Below are 27,378 nucleotides of genomic sequence, written 5' to 3'. Positions count from 1 at the left end.
TTTTTCAAAGAGGAAGGAAGGGTTTTGAAGTAAATTTCAGGGTTTATCTCTGATTGAGCACCAGTGGATATTACATGTTGAATATTAAAAAACAAATTATAGCCATTCGTCTTTTTTCCCGTGGTTTCCTTTTGTGCGTATTTCAAAGGATTTTCAAAAAGCTTTTGTAATCTTTCACATGTATGTACTAAAAAAGATAATAAAAAAATTCAAAGACGTATTGCGCCAGAAAGTTATATAAATGAAAGCGCATAAAGTTACAAATGGCCGTAGCTGCCTTTGAATCATAAATTTTATATAAACAACAAATTTTAAGAAATAACGCTTTGCATATGTTTAAATTACAAAAGAAAGAATGGAGATGTAAAGATATTATTTCTCCTGAATTTCTTTCCTTGATAGCAGTTTCATTCGTAAAAAGAATCACAGTTTTACAGAATTAGTATATAGCAAAATAAATCAGCATTTAATTGAAAAAGGTGAGGCACGGTATTAATTTGCTTCGAGACGCAGTCCGAGAATTTTCTTCTGTGGTACTTCTCAGGAAAAAGGACTGCTTGTTTTATCATGACATATTATTATTTTAGTTTGCTTTTGATTTGATTTGATTTGATTTATTTGATTATGGCAAAGACCATAAGGGTCTTCTACCTACCTGAAAGGATGGCTTCGTGGAGGACTTTTTAAAGAAAGGTGGCTCGTATCCACGTTGCATATAGGGTAAACGACGAAAATGGCCATGCAGCCAGTCCGTTCACCTGGAATCGAACGTTGGTACATAAAAAGTTTTGCATAAGCATTTCTCAGTAAGTTCAGAAATTTCTATTCAAATCGTTTTAAACGTAAATAACATTTAAATACGTTATTTGCATTTAAAATACAGATTACGTATCAGTTTACATCGCTATGTACCACTCCGTTTCTTCTTCTAATGAAAAAGCAGCTACCTAATTCTCCATTCCTATTTTTTAACCACTTTTGATATCTTTTTATCATATCTTTAAAATCTTTTTATCATATCTTTAAAATCTTTTTATCATATCTTTAAAATCTGTTAGCATGATTTTCGCAGGTTTTTTTATCTATTTGCATATTTGCCTATGCATATTTTTACAAGCAATATGCATAGAAAATAATAAGTACTGTAAAACATACCTAAAAAAAATTGCGTAACACAAAAATCAAACTTTTTACAAAATCTAAAATTTAATTATTTTAATAATTTTTTTAAAAAAATTAACGTTAATAAATCGCAAAATACTTTTACAAAAATTCAATATGGAAAATAGTTTCAGAAGTTTTGAAATAAACCAATTTTAAAGGAAAAAAAAAATGAGCGGCACCTACTTCAGATAGCTCTAAAAATGTACAACTTAAATTGAAAATGAAATTTTGTTTCTAATAAATTTTGGAATAAATAGTTAAATTAAATGTTAATTATATATGAATTTAATACAACAGATTGAATATATCAATTAGCATATGAAACAAACAAGTTAAGTTGAAAATATCTTAAAATATATACAGATAAGTATTTAGAATTTTTTGTTCTTGTAAACAAAATAATTTGTCTTCTTAGCACAGCATTTAATTTTGCTTTAAAAGCCTAGTTAATTTTTACGAGCTAATCACGAACTACTACTCCTTAATTTAATTTATTTAACTGTTTTTATCAATTCACTTTACGCTGTGACTTAGAAATTTTGTCAGACGTTTCATAATGTAAAGGTGATTTTTAAAATAGATTTTTCATCACAATCATGTGTTTTACTCGGTTCATAAAAAACTACATTCAACGTAGAACTAATGATTTTCGAAATACATTTTCTCCAGGTGTAACACTAAACCTATAGATGTATTTTCATCTTCATCGGCAAATATATGATTTATTTTATTCCTTTCGATAGCATTTTTTTTTCAGGAGGTATTATAAAAGAGCCTAGCTTAAAAATAACGCTTTTTATCATATTGACGACCTGTTCAGTTGCAGTTACACGAAGCATAATCTTCACGAGTATAACAAATTTATAAAGTATATATTATTATATCACTTATCTAAGTATCTGAAGTATATGTATTATTATATGATTTATCTAAGTATCTGAAGTACATATTATTATATTATTATATGATTTATCTGATTATTGTATGATTTATCTAATGAAAGTATAACTACTGATTATATACTGCATTATCTAATGAAACTTCTTATTAAATTTCGAATGAAATGCTACATAAACGAATGTATTAGTCACTTTAAGCTCTGATAAATAATAATAGCAATAATATGGGACATGGATCATGCATATTTAATAACTTTACGTCTTCTGAAATAAAATACTCGGTGGCTAAGCATTTTAGAGGTCTTTTTTTAGCAGATTACAATTAGTAACATACTTTCATAAAATCACGGTACGATTTTTATTTCGTTTATATGTTAACCCTTTGTTTTCAGCGGACGAGCGAAATGACTTGAGTAATGGAATTCACTTTTAGTCAAGGTAACTTCTAACTAAAGAATTGCACAACTAAATTTCTACCAAAATGGACCCGCCCTCGCAGAATTCTCATCATGACGCATTCTTAATCCCTCTCCTTGGGTAATCCCTGGTTAAAGTTAAGGACAAAAAAAGCACAAGTAAAAAAAGGGACCATTTTTCCCAAGGGGGAAACACCGATCCTGAAGTATCCACACCCTCTAAAGGAACGCAACGCGGCATAAAATCGTCTAGAGATCTTGGCTCTGTTCCAACTCGGTCAAACGGGAGAGAGTTGGTCTGGAGAACCGTCTGCGTAAACTGGAGTATGAAGGTGCACTGATATCTTCCGCGGCGTGGGCGTTCGACCTTTGACCTTTAAGTTGAAATGTCGCATACTCGTAACAACAACTGTCGCTCAAACAATTTGAAAGTAGATTCCTACCTTATTTCAAATGATAAGAAAAGGATGGAGATGCTACAACTATTTTTGACATGTAGGGGAATCGAATTTCGAATATAATTCCAGCAAGATGGTTTTTGAGTTCTTACCGTATTTATTCTAATGTAAAGGAACGGAAGAAAACGTCTTCGAAAGGGGCACTGTACTTTGAACTTTCTCATACACCTCCGCTTTGTACTTTGAACTTTCATATTCCATTCTACGGAAAACTTGTTAAGATGAAAAGATATATTTCTTTGACATGTGTAGTTAGATTACTCCTACGCGTTGTATTATGCCGATACCTAATAGTTCTCCTACCTATTCTGACCTTTAAATAATGTATTTCATGCTTGACCTTTATTCAGTCGCGTTAACTTTTGATACGTTACCACCCGCGTGAGATGGTAAAGGCGTTGATTTAATAAAACGTTATATTTAATAAAGGGTTTTGTTAAGTAAACCACTTGCGCAGAAATTCTATTAACCTCGACTAGCTTAATTGCATATTGGGTTATATCTTGTTTTAAAATTTTTCTGAGATTTTTTAGCTAGGTAAATTACTTCCATAAGCATAAACTTACTAAAAACTAAATTTTTCTGCTAAATAAAAAAGTTTACAGTCACTTACTGTTTAATTCTTATAAATACAGTTTACTCAGAGAAAATTCTGGTGACACTGTCCCAAAACATTTTGCACTTTTCGTCATTAGAGTGCAGGTTAGATGTAGCAAAAGGGCTTTAAGCCTTGTTGTTATTAATATCTCTCTGTTTAACACTGGCTCGAAATCCATTCGTTTTTAGCTTTCGAGTGGATTAAGATTTAAATCATGTGGATATGAGTTAGGGCAAGGACCTATATGGTATGTAGAAAAAACTATATTTTCATGCATACACGCCGGCGCGGCAGAATTTTTATGCTGTTGACAGTTTAAGAGTCTGAACCTGATCAACACTTGGCTTATCAGCGGATATTGTCCATGGGACATTATTAAACATTTAACTCTAATGTAAACTTCCTAGAATGTCAGCAGATTAGATAACCTCAGATATTGGCGTTATAGTATATAAACACATGAAGAAGTTAACTTGATCAACCTATCTGCAGTGTTATTCTTACTGAAATCAGTGTAGTAGCAAATACATTTAATTAATTGAAGGTGGATTCCTCTCCACACTGATTTCAAGAAGTATAAAAAATTTCAGGAATCGCACATTGATCTTAAGATGTTAGAGTAGCTGACGCAGTTAGTACAAATTCAGTGCAATCAGTCGAAGCCAAAGCTTTCAATCGTTGTAAATCATTCAACGCAATGTCACTATATAGTGTTACATTTTTAAGCATATCAAAGATTACAGTAATTGTATTAAACCTAACATACAGATGTTAGGAGTTTCGAAACCACGAAGCATAAAATTTAGCTGTGCCTTCCACTGGATTCCAACCATGGAACTTTCAATACCCAATCGGACATGTACCCACTTACGCCACGACAGAAGGCACGGGGGAAAAGCGATGATCCCTGATAAAAGGGTTTTTTTCAGGTGTTGAGTAGTGTTTCGGTTACCCTTTAAAATCTAAATATTGTGGGTTAATTATGATGGAAACTTAAATAGTCCAAAGCATCATGACTAGCTATTAATTCAAGTCCAATTATTTTAATTAATTTTCAAGGATGATGATACTGATATTAGCGAAATACTCTTTTCATTTCAGCAGCTAATGGCGAATGTTTTTATATCCCATTTTCAACCTCCTATTTTAAATTTTAATTTTAAAAAACTCAACTCGGCTAAAATTATCCGCAGATTGATGAAAAGAGTTTTCAGCCTGCCTTTAAAAACTATGTATTTTTATTCTGCTCTCAAGGAATCACTACTTTATGCGAAGTTATTAAATATTTTTTAAAACGCAGAAACTTGGAAATTATAATTATCATTTATAAAATCACGCAGTTGAATGATTCAGTAAGTACACAAAATTTCCCTAAAATTCATAATATCCTCTTTACCACTGTTTCACGGCTTAATATTCTCGAAATGTTAGATTACTCCCACTCTAAGGAAACTTTATTACTTAAAGTAAATCCTTCTCAAAGTATAAACTTACGTTGATTAGTTAACTAATGACTTGCGGATAGACCGCGATAAAAATAGCTCGGTATTTCGAGCTAATAAAAGCGGCGAAAGGATGATAGCGGCCACCATCCAAAGGTACTCCTTCATAAACATTGCTAATGAGATATTTTTGTCTGTTTTTGACTGGCTTAGCTAAATACAGACGTATCAAATGTATTCGATATGGCCTGTAACGCTTTGATCGAAAGACGAAATTCAAAATAGTTAACTCGTACCTTGACTTTGGAAACGATATGCAGTACTCAAGGTTATTGATAATAATTTTTAACTCCGTTACAGAAAATGCAGATGTGTCGCAGAGTAGTGATAAGAGATACATGATAACAATGTAGTAAGTAATGTGGATGTTAGTATGTGTTATAAGTTATCATTTTTAACGAAAATGTTTTTTCACGATCGCTAATATTATCTCAAAACAGCTAAAATGTTATCCAAAATACTTCAACCTAGATATACGAGTACATTTAGGTAAATGTCAAATTTATTCGTTTTCCTGTTTTTCTAAATTATCTACGCTGTAATATCAAAAACAGATTTTCTTTATCCCTATATACATGTATGAGCTTTAATCTTTTAATTTATTTCACAGTTTCATATACAGCCATAATCTATAGTTAGAAAAGGTAGTTATTTAAAAATTAAGTACAGTTACACGGAACCGAAGTATTTCAAAGCTAGCTTATGGCTTCACGTAGGTAGACAATCAGACGACCTATCGCCCCGTCTTAGTCTTCTAGAGAAATAAATATGAAATTAGAAGTTTAAAATAAGCATTTTTATTATAACTTCACCTTAATAAACTAAACATCTCGTATAAAACAAAACAAATCAAACCTGCTGACGGGATTTACAATTTAATTAAAACACTAAGCTAACATAAAAGCACTAGCTCAAATGAACCTTAAGTAATTTAAAGTATACAATTTGCCGCAAACTCTTACTGCAAGCTTTGCTTCAGCCCCTGTAATCACGCGAGCAAACATAAAGAGCAAAGCGCTAAAGCCAAATCTAGGTAATCTAAGAGCTGGTCGTAAATAGTAACCAAAAAAGATAAGGGGTCGCTGCCAAAAGATCTGTCTTAACTTCAGGATCTCAGATTTTATATACATTAACTAATTTGCAACCTGGTGAGAGAGACGAAAGAGAAGTGACAGTAAAGAGAAAATAATGATTAGAATTTTTACTTTAATAATAATATATAATAGATTAATTAACACAGAACCTCACACCGTTAGACAGAAATAATACGCAAATTCCTGGAAAAGAAAAGCAGATTGCCTTTGTAGGTTTTTTCTTAATGCCTGCTTGATGATGATGATCATTAGTTGCAAAATTTATTAAAAGTTATTTAAATAAGTTAACTTTTATATTTCAGGCACTACTTCCTTTATTTCCGTTATTAGTATGTTTTAAAATCACTTGTTTAAAACAAATTGTTTAAAAATGATTTAATATAACCTTTTATTGAAAACCATTCATTTCTGTCGTAAATGCATGCTTTAGGATATTTTGATTACTTTTAAATTTCTCGGCATGTAAACTGTAAAAATTAAAAATAGTTACATTAAAATTAATAAGCGGTAATTATTTGATTATGCGTTGAAATTTAGATCGATGAATATACAGTATAGATGAAATGGAAAAGTACAAGAAAGCGTATGAGTTACATGTGGCTGTTTCCAAACTAGAATATGCCGAAACAAACTATATAGAAATTTCCAGTTATATTTCCCTTTTAACTAAATTGTAAATAGTATATGAAATAAAAGAGCTAGAAGTGTTTAAAAGGCTATAACAGGCTTCAGTTAAAATCTTGCCAACAGAAGCCCACAGAAACACTCCAGGAGCTCACCAGGAATATTGAAAAGTTGCCTCGTCTCGCCTTTTCGGACCGCCCATTGGAAACAAGGGAAATCCTGATCCCTTCAAATACTTCACCGATGGCGTTCGGAATCCTGAGAGACAGAAAGCTTGCGAATGGGAGATATCAAGTATCTAAAAGAACACTTTAGTGTACACCATAGAGACCGTCACCCAATCAAAGCTGCTCATGTCCAGGAGCCAGTGAATCAATTGACTGCTTAGGTAAGTAAATCAATGCCTTGACGTGGAATAGGAGTGGATATAAACCGAACCTAAAGTACTGGAATGGCGATGGTGAAGGACAGATACAAAGGAACAGCAGAACATCCCAAAGCAGAGAAAATAAGACCACTTCCTAGTAAGCACGCTGGAAACAGACCATCTCGAGGAACGTTGCCAAGTAATGGAAAGCCCATTTTAAAGCGCTTAAGATCACAGCAATGAGTGTTGGCAGTAATAGACTCTTCGTTATGGGAATATGATCGTCGATAGAGGAGCCGATGTTACCAGCATCCGAAAAGATCTGGCTCAATGGTTAAAAAATAAACTCATCTGGACTCCGCCGCGTGCTACCTTCCATACTGTGTCAGTGATCATGTTAAACATTAACATCATGTTTAGAACTGCATAATGGGATTTTATCGGTACAAAAGCAAAATCATGCTTCACTGAAATAGAAATGGTCAAAATCTAAACACAATAGAATCAAATTTAGGGTAAAATAACACACTGAATAAGTATTATCGGAGGAGTTAAACCAACAAAAATCAGAGTAATATTCATAAATTTGCAAAAATAGTTTCGAAGGTTTAAATATAGAAAGCCTTAAGATTTCGAACTAAGGAATATGGGGCATAAGTTAGGAAATAAAGAAATATATGTTCTCTGTGGCCCAATACTGTTGGTTAGAAAATCGCATTTTCTATTTTTCTGCAGCCAAAATTATTCAATAAAACATCTTCCGATGGCGAATTAGACCTTCTAGACAGTTCAAGAGGAGCTTCACATTCATAAAATTCTTTCAGTTCTATTTAATAATCCCAGTTTCAAACCGTCTTTGCTCTCATCTTTTAAGGAAATTACTTCCTGATTGTTTTCATTTTTTATCAGTAGATGGCGTCAGTAGCTTTGCTTCCTTCCTTTCAGTCCTTATCACCTGAGTTCTGGCTTCTCTTTCGTCATTTGCCCTTTTGCAGCTATAGAAGTGCAAAGGTTCTATATTTAAACTTTCGAAATTACTCCAGCCAATTTATAAATATTACTCTGATTGCTTTGAGAGGACAAGAGACGTTAAAATAAAAAATTCTAAATTTTTTATTCAAACTTTAAGATATTTTATAATTATGGGTATTAGGCATATTTTTGCATAAATATATAATTTCATAGTGATAAAGCTACTACTTTTCGAAAAAATTTAATGATATATATTTTTACATTTTTATACTTATAATTCAAAAAGTCTCACTCGCATCAAATTTAATCAGAAGTCTAGAATGTTTCGCTTTCTTTTGGATGATAGTTGAAATCTGAACCCTTTAAATTTTTTCCCTTATCTTCTTTTGACTCAGGTAGACAGGTTTAAGAATGTTTTTCAACGTAACTGTGCGTAAGTTTCAAGAATGATGACTTGAAAATACACACGAGCCAGAAAATTGTGATCATTTAAAATGTGGTAATAAAATTTATATAACTTTTCTGCCAGTTGACAGTTGACCTCTGCAGTCAAATAAGAAACAAACAACAAATGAATACAAAATGAGTAATTTATTATGAAATAAATAAATTCGACTATAACTTATTATTGATTCCGAAAGAACTCCCCTCTGAAATTTTGCTTTTAACTGCCACCGGCAGTCACGTTTTTTGTGAGTGATTACAGTGAATAGAACCTGGTTTTAAACTGATGTTTCTCTGCGAGAGGAAAGTCAAAAAAAGACATTCAGACATTCTGCTTGCATAATGATTGCTTATTCGTAGCATAAAAAAGATAAAAATTATGAAATGCTGAAATTAATGACGATGAGTTTGGCAATCATTTTCTAACTTTTCCTTCTGTGCTTTATGGCTAGAAACAGAGTTTAATGAAACAGAAGTGTATATTTAGAATTTCAGAAAAGTCTCTTTCCCAGGCATTTTCCTCGTAGGAAATCTGGCGCCAACGATTTTAGGGTGTGTTCATTTCATTTCTATTCTTCAATGATCTAAACTGTTAGGAAATTAGCCATTGTAATTATTTTTTCCTCATTCCTCTAGTAAGAAGTTCACAGACAGGGCGGGAGTCATATTTAATAACGATTGCTAAAATGATTTTAGGTGTGAACATTAACCCATTATCTCCCTGTAATCTATAGCTTGAACCTTAGATAAGTTTAAAAGGAGCACGAAAGCGTCAAATAATCTTTACTATCAGATAATTTATAATTTATTGAAATTGAATTTAAGATATAGGTAATTTATTTCGAATAGTATGAAAGTTTCAAGCATACAAAGTCAGACAGCATTCGACTTTTACTCAAAAAGAAACATGAGAGACGTAAATGAAAATTTAAGCCAAATTTAGGAGCCATAAAAAAGCTATTGATTAAATGTAAAGAGACGATGTATAAGCCAGAAGTTAAGTAATTATAATAACTTTATGATTTCTTTATTTTTAATACTAATTTAAAATCATATTACAAATCGTGCGTGTAAATGTATAAAAAAGAGCTTCATTGATTTACTATGAAATGAAATTTTTTAATGTTTTTATTACAAATAGCATAATTTAGGTGAATTAGTGATCTTGGTGACACTCTCAGAAACTCTCTGAAAATACAGTTAGCGTCTTATAGTCCGCTAACTGTGCAATTTCTGAACATAAAGGGAGGCCAAAGCAAAACTGGCCCAGAAAAGTGTTTTCGAAATTTCGTGAAAACGTGCTCTATTAAGTGCAACGTATAAATTATTTCGCCGCCTTCTCAGCATGCCTTCGTGGTGTAATGATCAGCCCACGAAGAGACTCTTTTGATGCACTCAACGACTTCCTCGGCACTCGCTGCCCGGCCGTCAACTCGATCGACTCCGCATGGACTGACTAACTCGAGACTTACTATATCGCACTCTAGACGAGGCATACTAACTGACTGCAGACCAGCAGGGTTTATATAGCTTGCAGCTTGTGTTCGAGAACATTCTGGGCTAAACCGGTAAGAATTCGTTCCAGAAGGTTCTCCATCCATCCACGGCATATCACCAATTTTGACGCCAAATGGGCGATTTCTCGCCAAATGTGGCAACCCTTGCCATTTTATGGCAACCGTAAACATGCTTTGCGGGGAAGCTATCTGTTAGCATAAATTTAGGTATTTTGCATAATGAAACTCGAAAAGCAAACGAAACGAACGTGCGCCAAGGTATATATTGGCGAGAGAAAGTAAAGCTCGTGTGCAATGCAGTATATTTGATTTTCACCCTAGCTACTTGTACCTGGCCAAAGGTCTAATCCAGTAGTACTTTCTTCTCTTTCAGGTACGATGGCAAAGTATATTCCTGTTTATTTTTTTTATTGCCTAATATAGGTAAGCCTGATGATATTTAGTACTGATGAGGATTCTATGTAAGTTATTCTTTTGAATACTTCAATTTTAATGTCCTTGAACATTATTACTTTTTGTTATGCTTAAGTTAAGAAAAATTATCCTATTAAATAAAGATTTCGTAGTTAATCTTTTTGACTTATGATTCTTTAATTCTGTGCTTGAGGAAACGTACTCATTACGCCTTGAGTGCTAATGCACAACCAACACTATCTCACCGCGCCAGGACATTTCCTAACACTATGTAGTTACTGGTACACGTTAAACTTAGCAAATAGTAGTTTCACAGTTCCAGTAAGATCTAGCCTCCAAATAACTTTCATTTAGATAGAATCTTTATTGATTTTTAACGCATTTTGAGATTTTGAAAATTTAAAAATTACTTCCGTGAAAATTATTTCGGCATACCAAATGCAACAAAACTATAAATTAAAGACATTGGTAAATCACAAAAGAATATCACTTAAGACATTTAAAAGGGAACTATTTAAATTACCTCGAATTATTCTAACTCATTCATTTCATTAACCGACTCCTTAATGCAAACTGAATACGACGTCAAAAATCCCAAATTTTGACATTAAATATCTCAGCCAGTACGAGAGTAAAACTTTCTGTATTTCATCTCTAATAATCAGTATAACATTTTTCTAAATACAAGTATAGGAACGCATAAAAGTTATATTTCGTAATTTAAAGAAAAAAAAAATTACTTCTCCAGATTTAAAAATGCCAAATCACATTTTCACCATCTAAAACATTTTCGTCATTCTAATCATATGTCTGCCAGCAATGGTTGCGAAAATAACGACTGGATAAAGAAATTTATGAAGACGGTGTATTTAACCCTCAGAATGCGGGGAGTCCACCGGCGGCTGAGCAGTAAAGTCGCTGAACACTGGTAGTTCAGTTCGCGGTTCAAATCCCGGCGAATGGGACACCCATCCAACGGCCCGGCTACATGAATGTTTTGCGGTTTTCCCCATGTACATCATGTATACGAGCCAGTTTCTCTTAGAAAGTCCTCCAGCAAGGTATCCCTCTCCTTAGGCACATACCTTTGAATGCTTCGCCATAATTAAATAAACCAAAGCAAACCAAACGCGGGATCCATGAATAACGCGTTCATCTTTTATCCTGAACAAACGCGAGGAATCGCCAGAAACTGGAATTTCAAATGTGATCAGTTTTCGCAGTAAAAAAAAAAAAAAAAAAAAAAGGTCTGTAAGTTTTCAGATTTTAACGATCGACCAAAAGGATTTGTTAAAGTTTTTTTACACTGTCGCTAGGCTCGCAGTCTACCAGTATCCTGTTACACTAGCTCCTGCTAACCCATTTCAACTGCCCTTTTAGCTTTATTATTAAGCATAATTTTCAATTTTCTTCGCACTTACGCCATATACAATTCAATAATAAAATTACAAAAATTCTAAATGCAGCGTAGCAGCATATATTTAAAATTTCCGATACAGTGTTAAGTGTCGGCATACATTTTTCTAATTATTATTAATTTCTAATTATTTTCTAATTAATTTTCTAATTTATAAAATATCACGTTCTTTGCACTTGCACCTCACAATTCATCAGCAATGTCACAAAATATATAAAAACAGCGTATCTTTAGAGTTTCGGACAGACAGTCATGCGCGCTGGAGATAAAAATGGTTCACTCCGTTAGCTCCGTTCACTACTCGTTTTGAAATCGTTGAGTTTGTGAATCAAAATTTCATTGAAATTTTACAAACACAAAATTCGAAATTCAAAATTGGACTTGTTGTGCACATGTTCGGATGGAGGGCTACGTTATTCAAAATTGGATGGCTCTAGGTACAGTTATTTTTTCATAATGCAAGAAACATATGCGTATATTCATGCAGATTTTTTATTATTTAATTTCTTTAAATATAATACAGGGCGATAATGTTTGGTGGTAAAAAAAAAGTATACCAATGAAAAGTAATTCGCCGTTTTAACAGACGCAAAATCACATTTCGAGAATAATAGCCCCTTTTGGGCCTAGAAAAAGGTATGATTTTTAAAATTTATTATTTATTTATTATTGATATTTATTCATCAATGTTGTTTACATTTTTAAGAACTTTGTATCTGCGGTCGGAGGGTTAATTTATAATCTTCTGCTAGAAAAATGGACATTTTCGGAAGTTTCGTGGGCCACGAAAACAAAAGTAAGGTATATTTTCAAGAATAGAAGACAGAATAATATTACAGGCAAACGTTTTTAAAAATATGATAGCAGTGATGAATAACAAAGTACTGAGGCATAGTTTTGCATACCTCAAAATTGAGTCTTTTACATAATGCTATGAAATATGTAAGGAATTCTGCAGAATTTGAATTCAATTTTTATTTCTTTACGTAGAGTATCTTATTTTATGCGACAGTAACAAGTTCTGAGGAATGAAATCTATTTTTGTTTCTCAGAATATTGTTTTTCAACAATTTTCGTTGTTTTCACTGAAATGTTAGAAAGGTCGTTTTAAAAACAAACATATCACTACAATCCTGCAGATTTTGAAACGGGTTTCAGCAATTTTTTTCCACCTTGTGGATCTAAGAAGGAAAATTGGTTTAAATATTTTCTAACGATTATAACATGTATCTATTACTTTATTAAATCACTTATTATTGTTCTATTAAGCGACTTTTATATTTTGCGAAGATTGGAATAAAATAATTTTTTAAAGCCTCGAGCATAAAGAACTCAACATCAAAATTTCTCAATTTCTTGAATTACTTCCTATATGAAATAAGAGCAAAATTCTCCACGTAGCGTTATTTTATGGTGGAATAATACGATAGCAAATTTCGACTTCTTGTTTTTGTTTTGCTTTGTTATATTGAACAGTTTCTTTCAAAAGTTTCTTAAAATACTTTTTTATATTTCAGTGTATAATATATTAAATTTCTAATAATTTATTCTTAAACTAAAAGGAGTAGTAAAACTATTGCTTTAAACTGTTGAAACTGCTTAAAATTCATTGAAATAAAATTCAGATATGAAACCAGACTGCATTGCTTTTATCTTTTTTTAATTAATGATATTTTATTGCTTTTATCTTTTATTAATTATATTTTAATTTTTTTTATCTTTTTATTAATTACATCTGTATTGATTTTACCTTTTTTATTAATTATATTTTTATTGTCTTTACTTTTATTTTTATTGTCTTTAATTTTTTACTGTGGTTTTAAAATACAATTTGAAACAAAGTGCTCATATTATTATTTTTATAGAATTTTTTAAGCTACAATTATTTCTCTCATATCCTACAGGTTTTACTTTTCCTCGGTTAAATATCAAAAACACCGAGAAAATTAGGAAAAAAAATAACAATATGGATTTTTAAAAAAAGTAAAAACTGCATGAAAATATATGATTAACAGAGCCTGCTTTTGCTAATATGCAAAGCACGCAAGGCATTTTTCTTAACATAACACTTGTTGCTTAAAATAAATCTTTAAATTCAGTGCAACTGGAAAGAGGAATAGATTTAACATATCGAACTTCGATAAATTCTAGGATCTCGATGGGTTTTTTTTTTTTTTTTTTTTTTTTTTTTTTTTTTTTTAAGTATACTAATTTTAGGATGCCTTCTAAAAGAAATTCGCGAAAAAAAAAGTCAAATCAACAACTATTTTAAAATAAAGTAAAAATTCAAGCAATTTATTTCTGTTTCTATATTAAAATTGAAATTCAGTGAGAAAATTTTACAAATCAATTTACATAGTTTATGTTTCGTTAAGGCGGGGATAGGCCAGAAGGGCTATTGGTCTCAAAACGGCATTTTTCGGCATTTCATTATAAACGGGGAATCACTTTTTAAATTAAAAATTTTTGCCACCAAATATTATCGCCCTGTATTATATTTAAATAAGTTAAATAATGAAGAATATGCATGAATGTATGTATGTTTCTCTCATTGTGATAAAGCAACGGTACCTAGAGCCATCCAATTTTGAATAATGTAAGTTTCCACCCGAGCATGGACACATGGAACCCCGAGTTTAGAATTTGTATTATAGTGTATTTCAAATTTTGTAAAACTTTAGCTAATTTTTATTAACAAATTCAACGATTTCAAAGCGAGCAGTGGCAACACTGCTCGAACACCAGCGCAGGAGACTGTGTATCGAAAATTCTAAAGTTTTTCTGTTTTTAAATATTTTGTGATATTTCTGTTGAATTGAGTGTTATGAAGTGAGAAAAAAATGATATTTAATAAATAAAGGTAACGTACAAAATGTTACAAAAAGTCCCTCTCGGAATAATATAAAATTTAAAAGCTTTCGGAATTTTTTATTTATTCATTTATATTTACTTATTGATTTCATTTAATGCATCTCTTTTTCTCAATCTCAGGAGTGACTTACTATCAAGATTTGATTTTATAAATTTACTGAGTAAATTTAAAAATCGTTATGGCTTTTCCCGTAGTTCAAGCAACTGTTCAATCTGTAGATTTTGGTGCCACACCAATGACGAAAGTGCTTTTAAAGACGAATCGTGCGACAAAACATGGAACGACATTTCTTTTCGACTTGAGTACTGCATGGAAGAAAATGCGTAATTGGAACAAAGTAATATCCTTGAATTCGGCGATTGAAACTGATTCAATATCAGATTTGACCTTGAATGTGACGAGTGGAGTTGGAGCCTTTGAGAGTTATTTATTTTATTCGAAACAGACGCTAACGACAATTGGCAAGATCTTGGGAATTTCGTTTTTCTACATATAGATAATGGGAAACTTGTATCCTGAAATATTTGCTCCATCATGACAAGCAAAGCTGAAATCTGACGATCGAAAGATACAAATGTGCAACATTTAATTAGTTTAGCAATGACAAGAAAAAAACTTCGTACTAATGAAACTTCGTTTTGATTACTTTGATCGGAATCTTGGCAGAATATGAACATGATGATATTTTGTAATATCGAAATGCCGGAAAATGATTAGAATTTCAATGACATTTTAATATAAATCAGAGAATCCTCAAGGTTTTAGTCATAATTTGAGTAAACATTAGTAACAGTTATCGAAGAAATATTTCTTTTGAAAATTTGTAAAGAAGCGTAAAAATATATAAACTATTACTGTCATTTAGTGATGCTTTTCGAACAGCACTAATCTGCTACTTTAATTTTGAACTACACTGTCTTTCATTAATGAAACCTGATTTCCATCATTTCATTGAAGAACATGCTGATATTTTATAATATCAAAATAGCGGAAAACTATAAGAAATTCTACGCTGTTTTAATATAACGAGAGAATTCTCAAGATTTTAGGCACGGTTTGACTAAAATTTAAAACTTCGTCAAAATATAATTTTTTTTCTAAGTTTTTAAAAAGATGGAATATATTTTGAGTGATATTTACCATTATATATATTATTATTATTAGAATCTTTTTCGATAGTTGTATTGTTGGCGTAAATGTAGATAAAATCTGCCATTTACATAAATTATAAAGTAATAACAAACAGATAGTTTACTAAAAACGTTTTTTTTTAAAACACTACTTTATATGGAAGTATTAAATATGTCATACCATACACATTATTTACGAACTACATTTGTATAGTCTCGAGCATAGCGTTTATAAAATTTTAAATTAGATAATTTACAAACTGTAGGAAAAAAACCCCTAGAGCATCCAATTTTGAACACATGCAGTCTTCCACCTCAATATGTGCCTCCTGAAGCCCAAATTTCGATCTTTTACTAGTTTTTTTTTTTTATTATTTTTTATTTAGCTTTGTGTGAATTTAACAAAATTTTGATTAACAAACTGAACAGTTTAAAAGATGTGTAGGTAGGTGTATTTGATTATGGCAAAGCCTTGAGGGCTATCTGCCTAAAGAAAGGGATGCCTTCGTGGAGGGCCTTCTAAGGGAAACTGGATCGTATACACGTTACACAGGAAGAAAACCACGAAAACGCCCATGCAGCCAGCTCGTTCGCGGGATTCAAACCTCAGGCCGAATTACCAGTGTTCATCGACTTTACCTCTCGGCCGGCTGGTGGGCCTAAAAGAAGTGAGAGAGAGAGAAAGAACGGAGGACGTAATCGGAACGGAGGCACTATCCCCTTATCAAACGCTTAATTAGTATAGCACCACGTCCACCACTATCTATAGCACCCCTTCAAAATACATAATGCCACCTGAAAGGTATTCAACGAGCACGACAAGACATACAAAATAACATGTTACAGAGTTACAGATTAATATACAAGATACATTACTGGTACATTACTGATGCAAATATGACAGATGCAGAATTGATAAAAGGCTGGTACTGATATTAATACTGATGAATACCGCTAGAGTACTGATACATTGATATAACACTGATTATTAATACTGATGAAATGGGAATGATTTTGCACAAGTCGGTAAATAAATCCACGAAATTATACGTTACAGAGACTTAAAAATGCGAATTAAAATATCACAGATCAATGTTCTACTGTTACATTACTTGTACATTACTGATGAAATATAACTGATACACTACTGATACAAGGCTGATATAATACTGATACAATTCTTTACTGATGTAAGACTATTTTCATTGCTCATGCGATATATGCATGAGTAATATGCATATGCAATACTTTACTAGTATTAATACTCATACAATACTGACTAATAGTGATTAATTGTAAATGGGAGTGATTTTGTACAAGTCGGTAAATAAAACCACAAAATAACACGTTACAAAGACTCAAGCTAATGCGAATTAACACAACACGTATGCATTATTGACACATTACTGTTACATTACTGGTATATTACTGATGCAAATATGACTGATACACTACGGAAACAAGACGGATATAATACTGATACTGATACAATACTTAATCATGTACGACTGTTAAATTACTGATACAAATATGCATATACAATATTTAACTGTTACAATACTTTACTGGTATTGATACTAACACAATACTGATTAAAACTGGTACTATAATTTGCTGATGTAAGACTATTATATTGCTGACAAAAATTTGCATATAATCCATATACGGAGCATACGTTTATGGCAGTAGGAGAATTTACACTGTCTGACATAAGTCCATGCCCAGCGTAGATAGTTTGTCCATTAAATTGACAACCTTTGTAATCAGATATCTCTGCTTTATAATAAATTTGCAGAAAGCCTGCCTGTTGGTACTTGGCAGCTGAATATGAAGATCAGATGTCAATGGACAAGTGGTCAGGTAATGCTCTGGGGATCCAATATCTCCGCAGCAGACTGAGTTCTGTTGCTGTGGAACTCAGCCTCCGTTTTTGCAAAATATTGCCGAAATGGACCATGGCCAGTGATAAATCGAACGAGCTGAGGGTTGGAAATGATACGGTCAGTGTCAACATACGCTATGTGATACTGCGCTCGTCGACCGTTTGAGCCTTGGTCCCATTCCTCTTGCCATCGTCCAATGGCCTTCAATCTCAGGCATTTCTTGAGATAAGAAATAGGCCATGGGATATTGACTAGAGTATCTGCATTGCATGAAGCTGCTTCTTTGGCTAGACTGTCTGTAGTTTCGTTTCCGTAATGCCCAGCATGAGGTTTGATCCACTCAAGTTTAAGCTGATGGAGGAAGTGCTCTCTTAGATTCTGCTGAATGTTTTGTATAATGGGAGATGGATGGTCAGGATTACCCAAAGCATGCAACGACGATAGATTGTCTGTTTTTATAACTGTTTTTTAATACCGTAAAAGATAAGGTAGCGTAAGGTTTGTGCAATAGCAATCGCTTCACCTTGGAAGATTGAATTTTGAGAGCGCAGTTGACCTTTCCAATGATGTGTAATTATATGATGCCGCAAAACAGCAAAAGCACTGCCTGTGTTTTCGTTAATTTTCGAGCCGTCTGTATAAATTTCTATTTGAGAAGGTAGAGCTGTAGTATTTGGCTGGACTTGGATCCAAACACCAATGCCTTTAAATGGTGGATGGGTACGAAAATCAGGAGCCGGTATTTCATACTCTTCTGGAAGGAAATATTCATCAGAGAAGGAAGCTGGACGCCGTAACTGTTTGATGAGTTGCCTGACAGCCTCTTTTTGAACTCGTAAGTGGAGGGGTAATAATCCCGCTAAAACATTGATTGCATTAGAGGCTGTTGTGCGATAAGCACGAGTTATGTCTAGAGCAAAGGGTCTCTGGATTGCTGACAGATGTCTAATTTTACAGCCCTGCATAGAAAATGCCCACACAGCTGCTGCATACGTAATAATCTTTTCGACAACTGTCTTGAATAAAATTTTCTGAATATGTGGGTTAAGACCCCATTTATGCCCCTGTAGCTTCTTCAAACCTCTGGCAATTACCGATGTTCTGGGCTTCAGATCAATTACGTGAGGTATCCAGGTCATCTTTTCATCAAAAATAAGACCCAGATACCTCAGTCCTTGGACAATTTGAATCCTTTGTTCACTGAGCATAATACGTGGTCTCCGTACCAGTGATTCTCCTTTTTTAGGAATAAGCAGAACTTTAGATTTTTGATTAGCTATATTTAGCTTTAGTGATGTACACAGAGAGTGGAAGAAAGGGCATGTATCATTGCAGTTGGAGTGCAATTCTTCACGAGATCTTCCTCGCACTATCAAGGCCGCATCATCAGCATATGCGTAGATATTTGTATGTGTTGGCCACTCAGCTGTTAAAGCGCTGTTGAATGTTAAATTCCATAAGTGAGGGCCAGCGCAAGAACCCTGTGTACAGCCCATAGTTTGTTGATGTTCTATATAGCCATTATTATGAACAACTAAGAGCTTGCGATCAGAAAGGTAGTGACATAAGGTCCGATAGATGTTCATTGGACTGAAAGAAGTGAGCTCCTACTTGGCAAAGCGTAAGAAGCTTCTTACTTGGCAAGCTTCCAAATTTAATTCACAAACTGGACGATTTTTAAAAAAAATGTGTTGCCACTGCGCGAGATAAAATATTTTTATTTTCCACGTGCTAGTGTGCTGTCATTTGGCAAAGCCTAGGTAATTTAATTTATTTTTTCTCTCTGTAAAGGTTAACAAATTAAGCGACTGAAAAAAGTAAACGCAGTTCTTCACCTCTATTATTATTAATTATTAGATTACAGGCGAGATGGACTCATTAAAATCATATGTATTTTTCTTTTTTATTATAAGTAATTTAAGCGGCTGACCATGCGAATGACTAGTTTTCACGATGATGAAACATTTTCTTTTCAAAAATTGACAACAGTATTCGAATTGTTTATTTAGCAAGAAAGATAAATATTTTTGGTTACAAGACAGAGAATTGGCTTTTACGAGGTTGTGTACATTTTATGCTATAACAGCATAATGTAAAGTAATGAGTGCAACTTAATACGTAAGTACCCATGGTTCTTGGCAAGTGAGTAACCTAAATCCTACTTGTATAAAAAGCTAAGCTGTCAACTGATGATTCATATTTTTTAAAAACTTTGTTGTCTCAAAAGAACATGGATGTTTACAGTTGAATACCTGTAATTCGCTTACTATAATTACCCATACATACCACTTTTGTTATTAAAGAAACCACACAGACACAATTTATCGACGTTTTAGTGCTGAAAAGCTAGAAATTACTTATAGGGTGCAAAATGGTGGTTTTCGCGCCATTTTTAGAAAGATGATTTATATTTGGTGGCACTGAGAGTGAAAAGAGTAATCAAAATTTTCCTTCAAAAGTTTTGAGATTTCTTATTATTGAAATTGAAGACATCAAAGAATTTTTTCATAGAATATCGTTGTTTTTTTCTCTAAAATTATTTATTAAAAATGGCAAATTTTGAGGGAGCGTCAATATATTCCTTGTAAATAGATAATTATTCCATCTCCAAAATGTTTGAAAATGTTAAGCTTTCAGCAGGCATAAAAATTCTTTTATAATGCAGTTTCTCTAAATTTCTTCTAAACGTTTTGCTCTCTAAAATTACCGAAAAAAATTTTGCAGGACAGCCAGTTTTTCTATCTCTGGGATCTTAATTTCTGAAAAAAAGTCAAAAGATTTTTTTTTTCGTCAAAGGTAATCGCTCTATGGCCAAGTATTCTGAAACTGTTAAGCGCCAAAGAATTCCCTCACATTAAAAAGAATGAAAGCCGGAGACGTTGTTTTCTCAGCCGTTGTAAATCAGGAAGTAATCGTGAGAATGAAAATCACAACGCCTACTCTTAAACAGGTGGACAATCGGTTAGAAAAATACGTAATAAGCCAAAACATTCCTTTACGATTGGAATATTACAACTGTGCTGTGGTTTCAAAGACCGTTTATCCATTCCAACAGAAAATAAGAAGAAATAAGTTTCCATTCAAATTGATTTTAAATATTGCTCAATTGAGAGGAATTCAAATATTTGTTAAGCAGTCAGTCTACTGTAAATTACTGTAATGCGGTTAAATATTATTCCTTTGCAATTAAAGATAAACAGCAATTTCAGTAAAAATACAAAGAGATTTTGTAGCGCAATATTTGTATTTAATCGAGCGAAGAAATGCTTTTTAACTAGATGAAGGTAAAAAAATCGTCTGTCTGAATGAGGATTTAGTAAAGTTAACGCTTTTCTAAGTAAATCTTTAAAATCTACCAGCCATAACGCACTGCATAGTGATAAGCATGTTTCAAGAATCCGACTCATTATAAAATACTTTTAATCAGAAACTTCCTCCGAATGATATAGCATCATCCTTTTCGCTTTGTATTGTATTTCAATAATAACTGCAATAGCAATTATTTTTTACGAAGTTTGAGTTAGCTAAAAGTAAAGCCATGTGAATTCATTAGCAATAATTACAAGAGTACGTGAGAATACTAAGGATTACAACTGTCTTTCAAGACATTATTATCTTGAGTATCTGTATGAAATAATAATCAACGTAAAGATTAGATAGCGTTTCTTTTTTCCTTCAAATTATAAGATATTTTCTCCCGCCTCTCCTCATTCCTTCGGGGTGTTATTGGAAGCATACTCGACGCATATTCGAGAGGTCCAAGGTTCGAGTCTCGGAGATGGCACTACTCATTTTTCATATCTACTTGACTCTATAAGGTACAGGGTTATCCAAATTAAACTTCCCCAACTCAGAGGCATGTGCAGAGTGTTGTATGGGTCAGAATGTGATGAAATTTTAAAAACAGAAGACACTTCAGATCATGCGCTCGAGATTTATTACACAAAAAAAAATTAGTTCAAGAAGTTGCCGATAGGTGGGGCTGTAACACTAGTAATGTGCATATTGCAGCAACGTGATTTGCAGAAATAAAGCTTCTGCGCAACGTATCCAAAAGACGAGCCCTACAAAAGTGGAAGACAGGCCTTGCACAGGCAGTTGTTTTCAGCTCGCTGATGCACAATGGCGACTTTGAAAGACAAAGCTCTGTTAGTGAAACTTTTCTACCAGAATGACGAGAACTTCTGTGCTGCGATAAGAGCATTCCGTCGGCTGAAGATCTTACGCTGAGGACCAATGACACCACGCGCTGTACGAGACATGATGAAGAAGTTCGAAAGAACGGGACAGCTGGGAATCTTACCAGGTAGAGGACGACAGGTTGTGGAATCTGCACGCGTAGAAGACGTTGCTTTGGCGGTCGTGGACCCCACTAGCCAATCACCACATGGTGTTGTCAGTGTGCCAACTGTTTCTCGTGCTGTTGATATGTCCTATACGACCGTCTGGCGCGTGATGCGTCGAATCCTCGGTTATTTTCCTTACAAAATCCATAGTCGTCATCAGCTGTCCGACGGGGATCCTGTAGTTCGGGAAACATTTGCGTTGCAGTTCCAATGGAAGTCGATGCTGCTTCGCCGTGGAACATTCTTTGGACGGATGAGGCCCATTTTTCACCTGAATGGTCAAGTGAATACGCACAACTGCCGCATTTGGGCAAGTGAAAACCCGCGCGCAATCCATCAAGTGCCCTTGAACCCTTCAAAGGTTACTGTACGGTGCGGTTTCACTGCAACATTCGTCATTGGGCCTTATTTTTTTGAAGTGGTGACCTCCAACAGGGTTCAAAACCTGCTCTGCCACAGGACATGTTGACAACGTTTGTGATCCCTGAACTGCAACAACGTGGCCGCCTTCAGAACACGATATTTATGCAGGATGGTGCACCTCCCCATATTCTTCGTGGCGTTCAACAGGTGTTACGGGCAACTTTTACCGATGCACGTGTGATCAGCAGCTGTTTCCCTACAGCTTAGCCTCCCCGCTCGCCTGATTTCACGCCATGCGACTTTTGGTTATGGGGATTCTTAAAGGATCGGGTCTAGCGAGAATACCCAGCAACCTTAGCACATCTGAAAGACGCAGTTATTCGACATGTTCGTGGAATTAATGTGGACTTACTGCGTTCCGCTGTGGAACACACTGCTTTGGGAATGGAAAGAGTTGTGGAAAACCACGGTACACATATAGAACATCTGTATAATGTCTTGTTGATCTGCAGCGCAACCTATCGGCAACTTCTTGTACTTTTTTGTTTAATAAATCTCGAGCGCATGATCTGAAGTGTCTGTTTTTAAAATTTCATCACATTATGACCCATACAATACTCTGCACAGACCTCTGAGTTGGGGAAGTTTAATTTGGATAACCCTGTATTTCTCCCGTTTTAGCATGCCGTCTTAGTGCAGTGGTCAGCACGCTCGGTGCGTATTCGAGAGGCCCGTGATTCAAGTCCCGGCGAGGGCATTGCTGATTTTTCACATCTTCTGCTTCCAAAAAATCCTAATGTCTCTACAGTGGCACCCGAACTAAAAGGGTGGTGGATGATGATTCTTCCCACAAGAATTGGCGATTGAGTCCCCTAATCTCTTGTCTTTAAAAGTGGGAATATATAAGGCATTTTTTCCACTTTTTTAGCATGCCTTCCTAGTGTAGTGGTCAGCATGCTCAGCGCATATTCGAGAGGCCCATAGTTCGAGTCCCGGGGAGGGCATTGCTCATTTTTCACATCTTCTGCTTTCAAAGAAGTTCTAATGTCTCTACAACTCTACAAAATGGCTGGCCATTTTCTCCTCAAGAATTTATCGGATATGTTCGATACCATCTGTAATTTAACAATCTCATCGCCGAAAGCGAGGTTAAGACTGACGTTACACTCGGGATGAGATGGGAGGACACACAAAAACAATGAAGTCTTGCGTGGCATTCGAATCCCCTCCCTGGTGTTGGACTAGAAGTTTGCCTTTGTTACCACTATACCGTCTACAGATTAGAAGGTTAAATAGATTAAACTAAGTAATAAAACTTGTTTTTATATGATATTTTACAAAAATTTATAGACATGCTAAAAATGGATGGAAATCATTTTCGTTTTTATGCTTCAGTTTTATACTTTGTTTTCAGTTGGACGATTTTTGTATATTCCTTTCTTGGTATTTTAAAATTTTCTTATTAGTCTAGCAAAGCTAACAAATGGTAGTTACCTGTTCAATATGATCTTCTGCAGTTTTTCACTTCAAGATTATCTTATCAATTTACTTTATTACGAATAGCCTACGTGAGACATGTTTTCGTTTGTAAGTGAAATGCCATTGTAGCTTTACAACAACTCCTCGACTTCATACCAAACTCAAGCTCTAAGCAGGAAATCTTTATCAGATCTCAGATTATAAAGATTACGAAATTAAGGATTTTTCTTAGAAGCTCCTTTTTACCAAAGACCATCTGGAGTGCAATTTTGTTGCCACGGGTAAAGCTTTTCTGGGCAATAACAAAACAAAATGCTACATGGAACATAAAAAATATATAAATAAATAAATAAACACTAGTCAAAATCTACTGCGAAGTAGGATAAAATAAGTCTACATTCTTAATGTCTACCTTGACTGAAATTCAAAGAAAACATAGAGTCATACTTGCAATAATAATGTGAAAGTTTCTATCAGGAACTCCCCGGACTTTCAAAATTATTACCATAACCAGTTCAATGAAAATTCGTTGAGTTGACTCTCTTTAGAAGGCAAAAATGATGTAAATTTGTTCGTAGCATCCGTTTGATCTCAAGAGCAAAGTTTTAAGAAAGTAACATCACTTCCTCTTTTAGACTTGAATTCAAAGGAAATAATCATAATTACCCAGAAAAATGTTGAAATGCGCTGCTTGATAGTGTTGTATGTATAAAGTAAATGTACTATTGAGCATTATGACCTACCTAATACTCTTCTGTTATCAGGACAGGATTCCGAAATGTATGTATATATGCATGTATGTATTCACGTATGCATGTATATGTAGGCACGTGTGTATGTGTATGTATATGCATATATTTATGCACATACATGCATAAATATGTGCATACATACATTCATTTCTATATTCGGTCCCGATAACAAAAGAGTACTTAGTTTTCTAACCCATTTCGATGTTAAGCTTACATTTCCGATCTTACTCTCAACTTGATTTTGTCGCTAATCTCCAAAATTATGAGAATAACTCGATTAAAATGCTTAGAGAAGAAGCTAACAGAACGATGGTTGCTTCAAGGCGATTTGTTGAGCAAAGTCGTCACTAGACACAGTAATTATGTGTTTTAACAATGAACGGTTACTTGAAATATTAGCAGCAGTTATATTTAATACCGTGTATGATATTTCTTCATGCTTGTTAAATTCTGTATGGGATAATTAAAGATATAATTATCGTGATAGAAAACTCATAGCTTTCTGAAGTTTCTTTGCTTTTTGTTCATGTTGTGTTTTTTCAATGAGTTGCAATATGCAATCACTGGTCTAGAAATCATCAAAACAAAAACATGCGTCTAGTGTTATATATAACTGTAATAATAATTAAATTTCTATTTTGAATTTCAAATAATATAATTGTTGTCATTCTATCAGACACACCTTTTTTTTATACGAAAACGATTAACATAATTTTGTATAACTGTAGAAATATAGTCCAAGACCTATACTATTTCTTCTCGAATAACAGAAAAATATACTTTATGACCGCAAGTCAAACGGTCAAGCAAAACGTTTCTAAACTATATTTTATATGATAAATATCGACTGTATGAGATTTGATCAAAAATCATTTTTCCAAAATAAATACTTATTGCGGGGATGTTTTGGACTGAATATATGTCTTATGACAAACAACTTATAAAAATATTACTTTATGTGATTACTGAACAACTTCTAGCTCACGAAAAACCTAACAAATCAAATTTTATTTTCTTCATTGTGTTTGTTCTGCGCCTGTTTGTTCTGCACTTCATCTGTGGTCTTCTGATTTATACAAGTTTTCTGAAGTACTCTTCAATAAATATCAGACAAATAATTAAGAAATAGATCAAATTTATTAAAAATCTTGTCTATGTTTCAATACATAATTTCAATAATATTTTATATTTGTTTATTAATAATATATTTTAATACATACGAAAAGACTATACCATAATAATACAATTTATAGTAAGGGTAAGATTATTCGATATAGAAAAACACATGTGAAGTTGTAGAGTCATCAAGTTATTTTGACGCAGGAGATGTGAAAAATGTGCAGTGTTCTCGACGGGAATCGAACCCTGGACCTCTCAAATATGCTTCGAATATCCTTCCAATTACACCCCGAAGTCATGCGGAAAGGAGGGAAAAAATGCCTTCTATACTCCACCTTTTAAAGGGCGACTGGAGATGAGCGCACCCAATCGCGAAATCCTGGTATAGACGAATTATCGTCCACCACTTTTTAGCTCTGGTGGTGCCACTGTCTAGTCATTAGCTCAGGAGACGTAAAAAATGCGCAGTGCCCTCGTTGGGACTCGAACCTTGGACCTCTCGAATACGCATCGAGTATGCTTCCAATTACACCTCAAAGGCATGCAGAAAGGAAAGAGAAAATACCTTATCTGCCTACAAGTTATGATATCTAATGGAAATTCATAAATAATACTTAGAAAGTTTTGCTTTTTTGTTTTATATTTTGTTAATAGTATAAAATGTCATTCAAGTGAAAATTTTACGTTTCATATAAGAGCAGATTGATTAATTATTTAATTCTTGAAAATATACGGAAGTTGCCTAATTAACATGAGGGAGTTCGACTAATTAGACTTTCAAATTTTCAGACTTGTGTTAGAACAGATCTTGCTGCATCCTGAGAAGACAAATACCAGTTAAAATCAAAGACTTGCTTTAAAAAATTGCTAATGTTGATTTGCTTGAAATAGTTTTCTCTGGATAAAATAATTTCTTCTTTCCTTTAACATTGGAAAGCTTATACAGTCTCGTTTTCTTTGGTAAACTAGATAAGAACTCTACTAAGACGCAAGCGACTTATCGCTATATCTTGACAGACTGCCTTGACAACAGAGACTGTAAAGGGTGTAAAAGATTCTTTTATTTAACTCAGATAAAGGTTAACAGTAAGCACGCCTTGTGCTTGCAGAACCAGCCAGCATTTATAGCTTACTCAAAACGTAATGCATTGAAATTAAACTAACTTAATCGTTTAGACAGAAGGCTACACAGATAAAAATGCACGCAGGTTGCAGAAAATGATAGTGTTTTGCCCTTTAAATGATAGTTTGATTTCCGGAGTTATATAAATAATGATAAGGAGATAAGCCGGGAAAGTAAGCAGATAATAACAAGATAAAAATATGCTAATAAACAGTGTTGTCACGAAGATATCAACTTGAGTCTGCTGTACATTCTGGCTTCATACGATTTATTTTTGGACTTACATGCTTCAAAATATTGGAGTAAAATTCAACAATAATCTCCTTCTGAACTTTATGCGTAATTTATTTGTTTGCTGTTGTATAAAACAATGGGAGTTTTGATTCTGATCAAAGCAGTTGTCCATTTTCAGTTAACACTTTGTT

General features: G+C 33.6%; 1 long non-coding RNA gene across 4 annotated transcripts in view; it reads right to left on the bottom strand.

Annotated features, from left to right (window-relative positions):
• LOC146996814 (uncharacterized) overlaps positions 1–27,378 on the bottom strand; it is a 970,208-nt gene that overhangs the window by 383,373 nt on the left and 559,457 nt on the right. The window contains exon 4 of one of the 4 annotated variants that reach the window (XR_015041689.1): positions 662–758. The exons of the other annotated variants lie outside the window; for them this stretch is intronic. This is a non-coding gene — a long non-coding RNA (uncharacterized LOC146996814). Of the gene's footprint in view, positions 1–661; positions 759–27,378 lie in introns of those variants that run through there. 4 annotated transcript variants of the gene reach the window in all.

Source organism: Stegodyphus dumicola, chromosome 6 (assembly GCF_044657685.1).
Source record: "Stegodyphus dumicola isolate Sdum_Otavi_A_Nest chromosome 6, ASM4465768v1".
NCBI lineage: Eukaryota > Metazoa > Arthropoda > Arachnida > Araneae > Eresidae > Stegodyphus > Stegodyphus dumicola.
The sequence above is the reverse complement of the archived record's forward strand: the minus strand, read 5'-3'. Positions and strand labels throughout refer to the sequence as shown.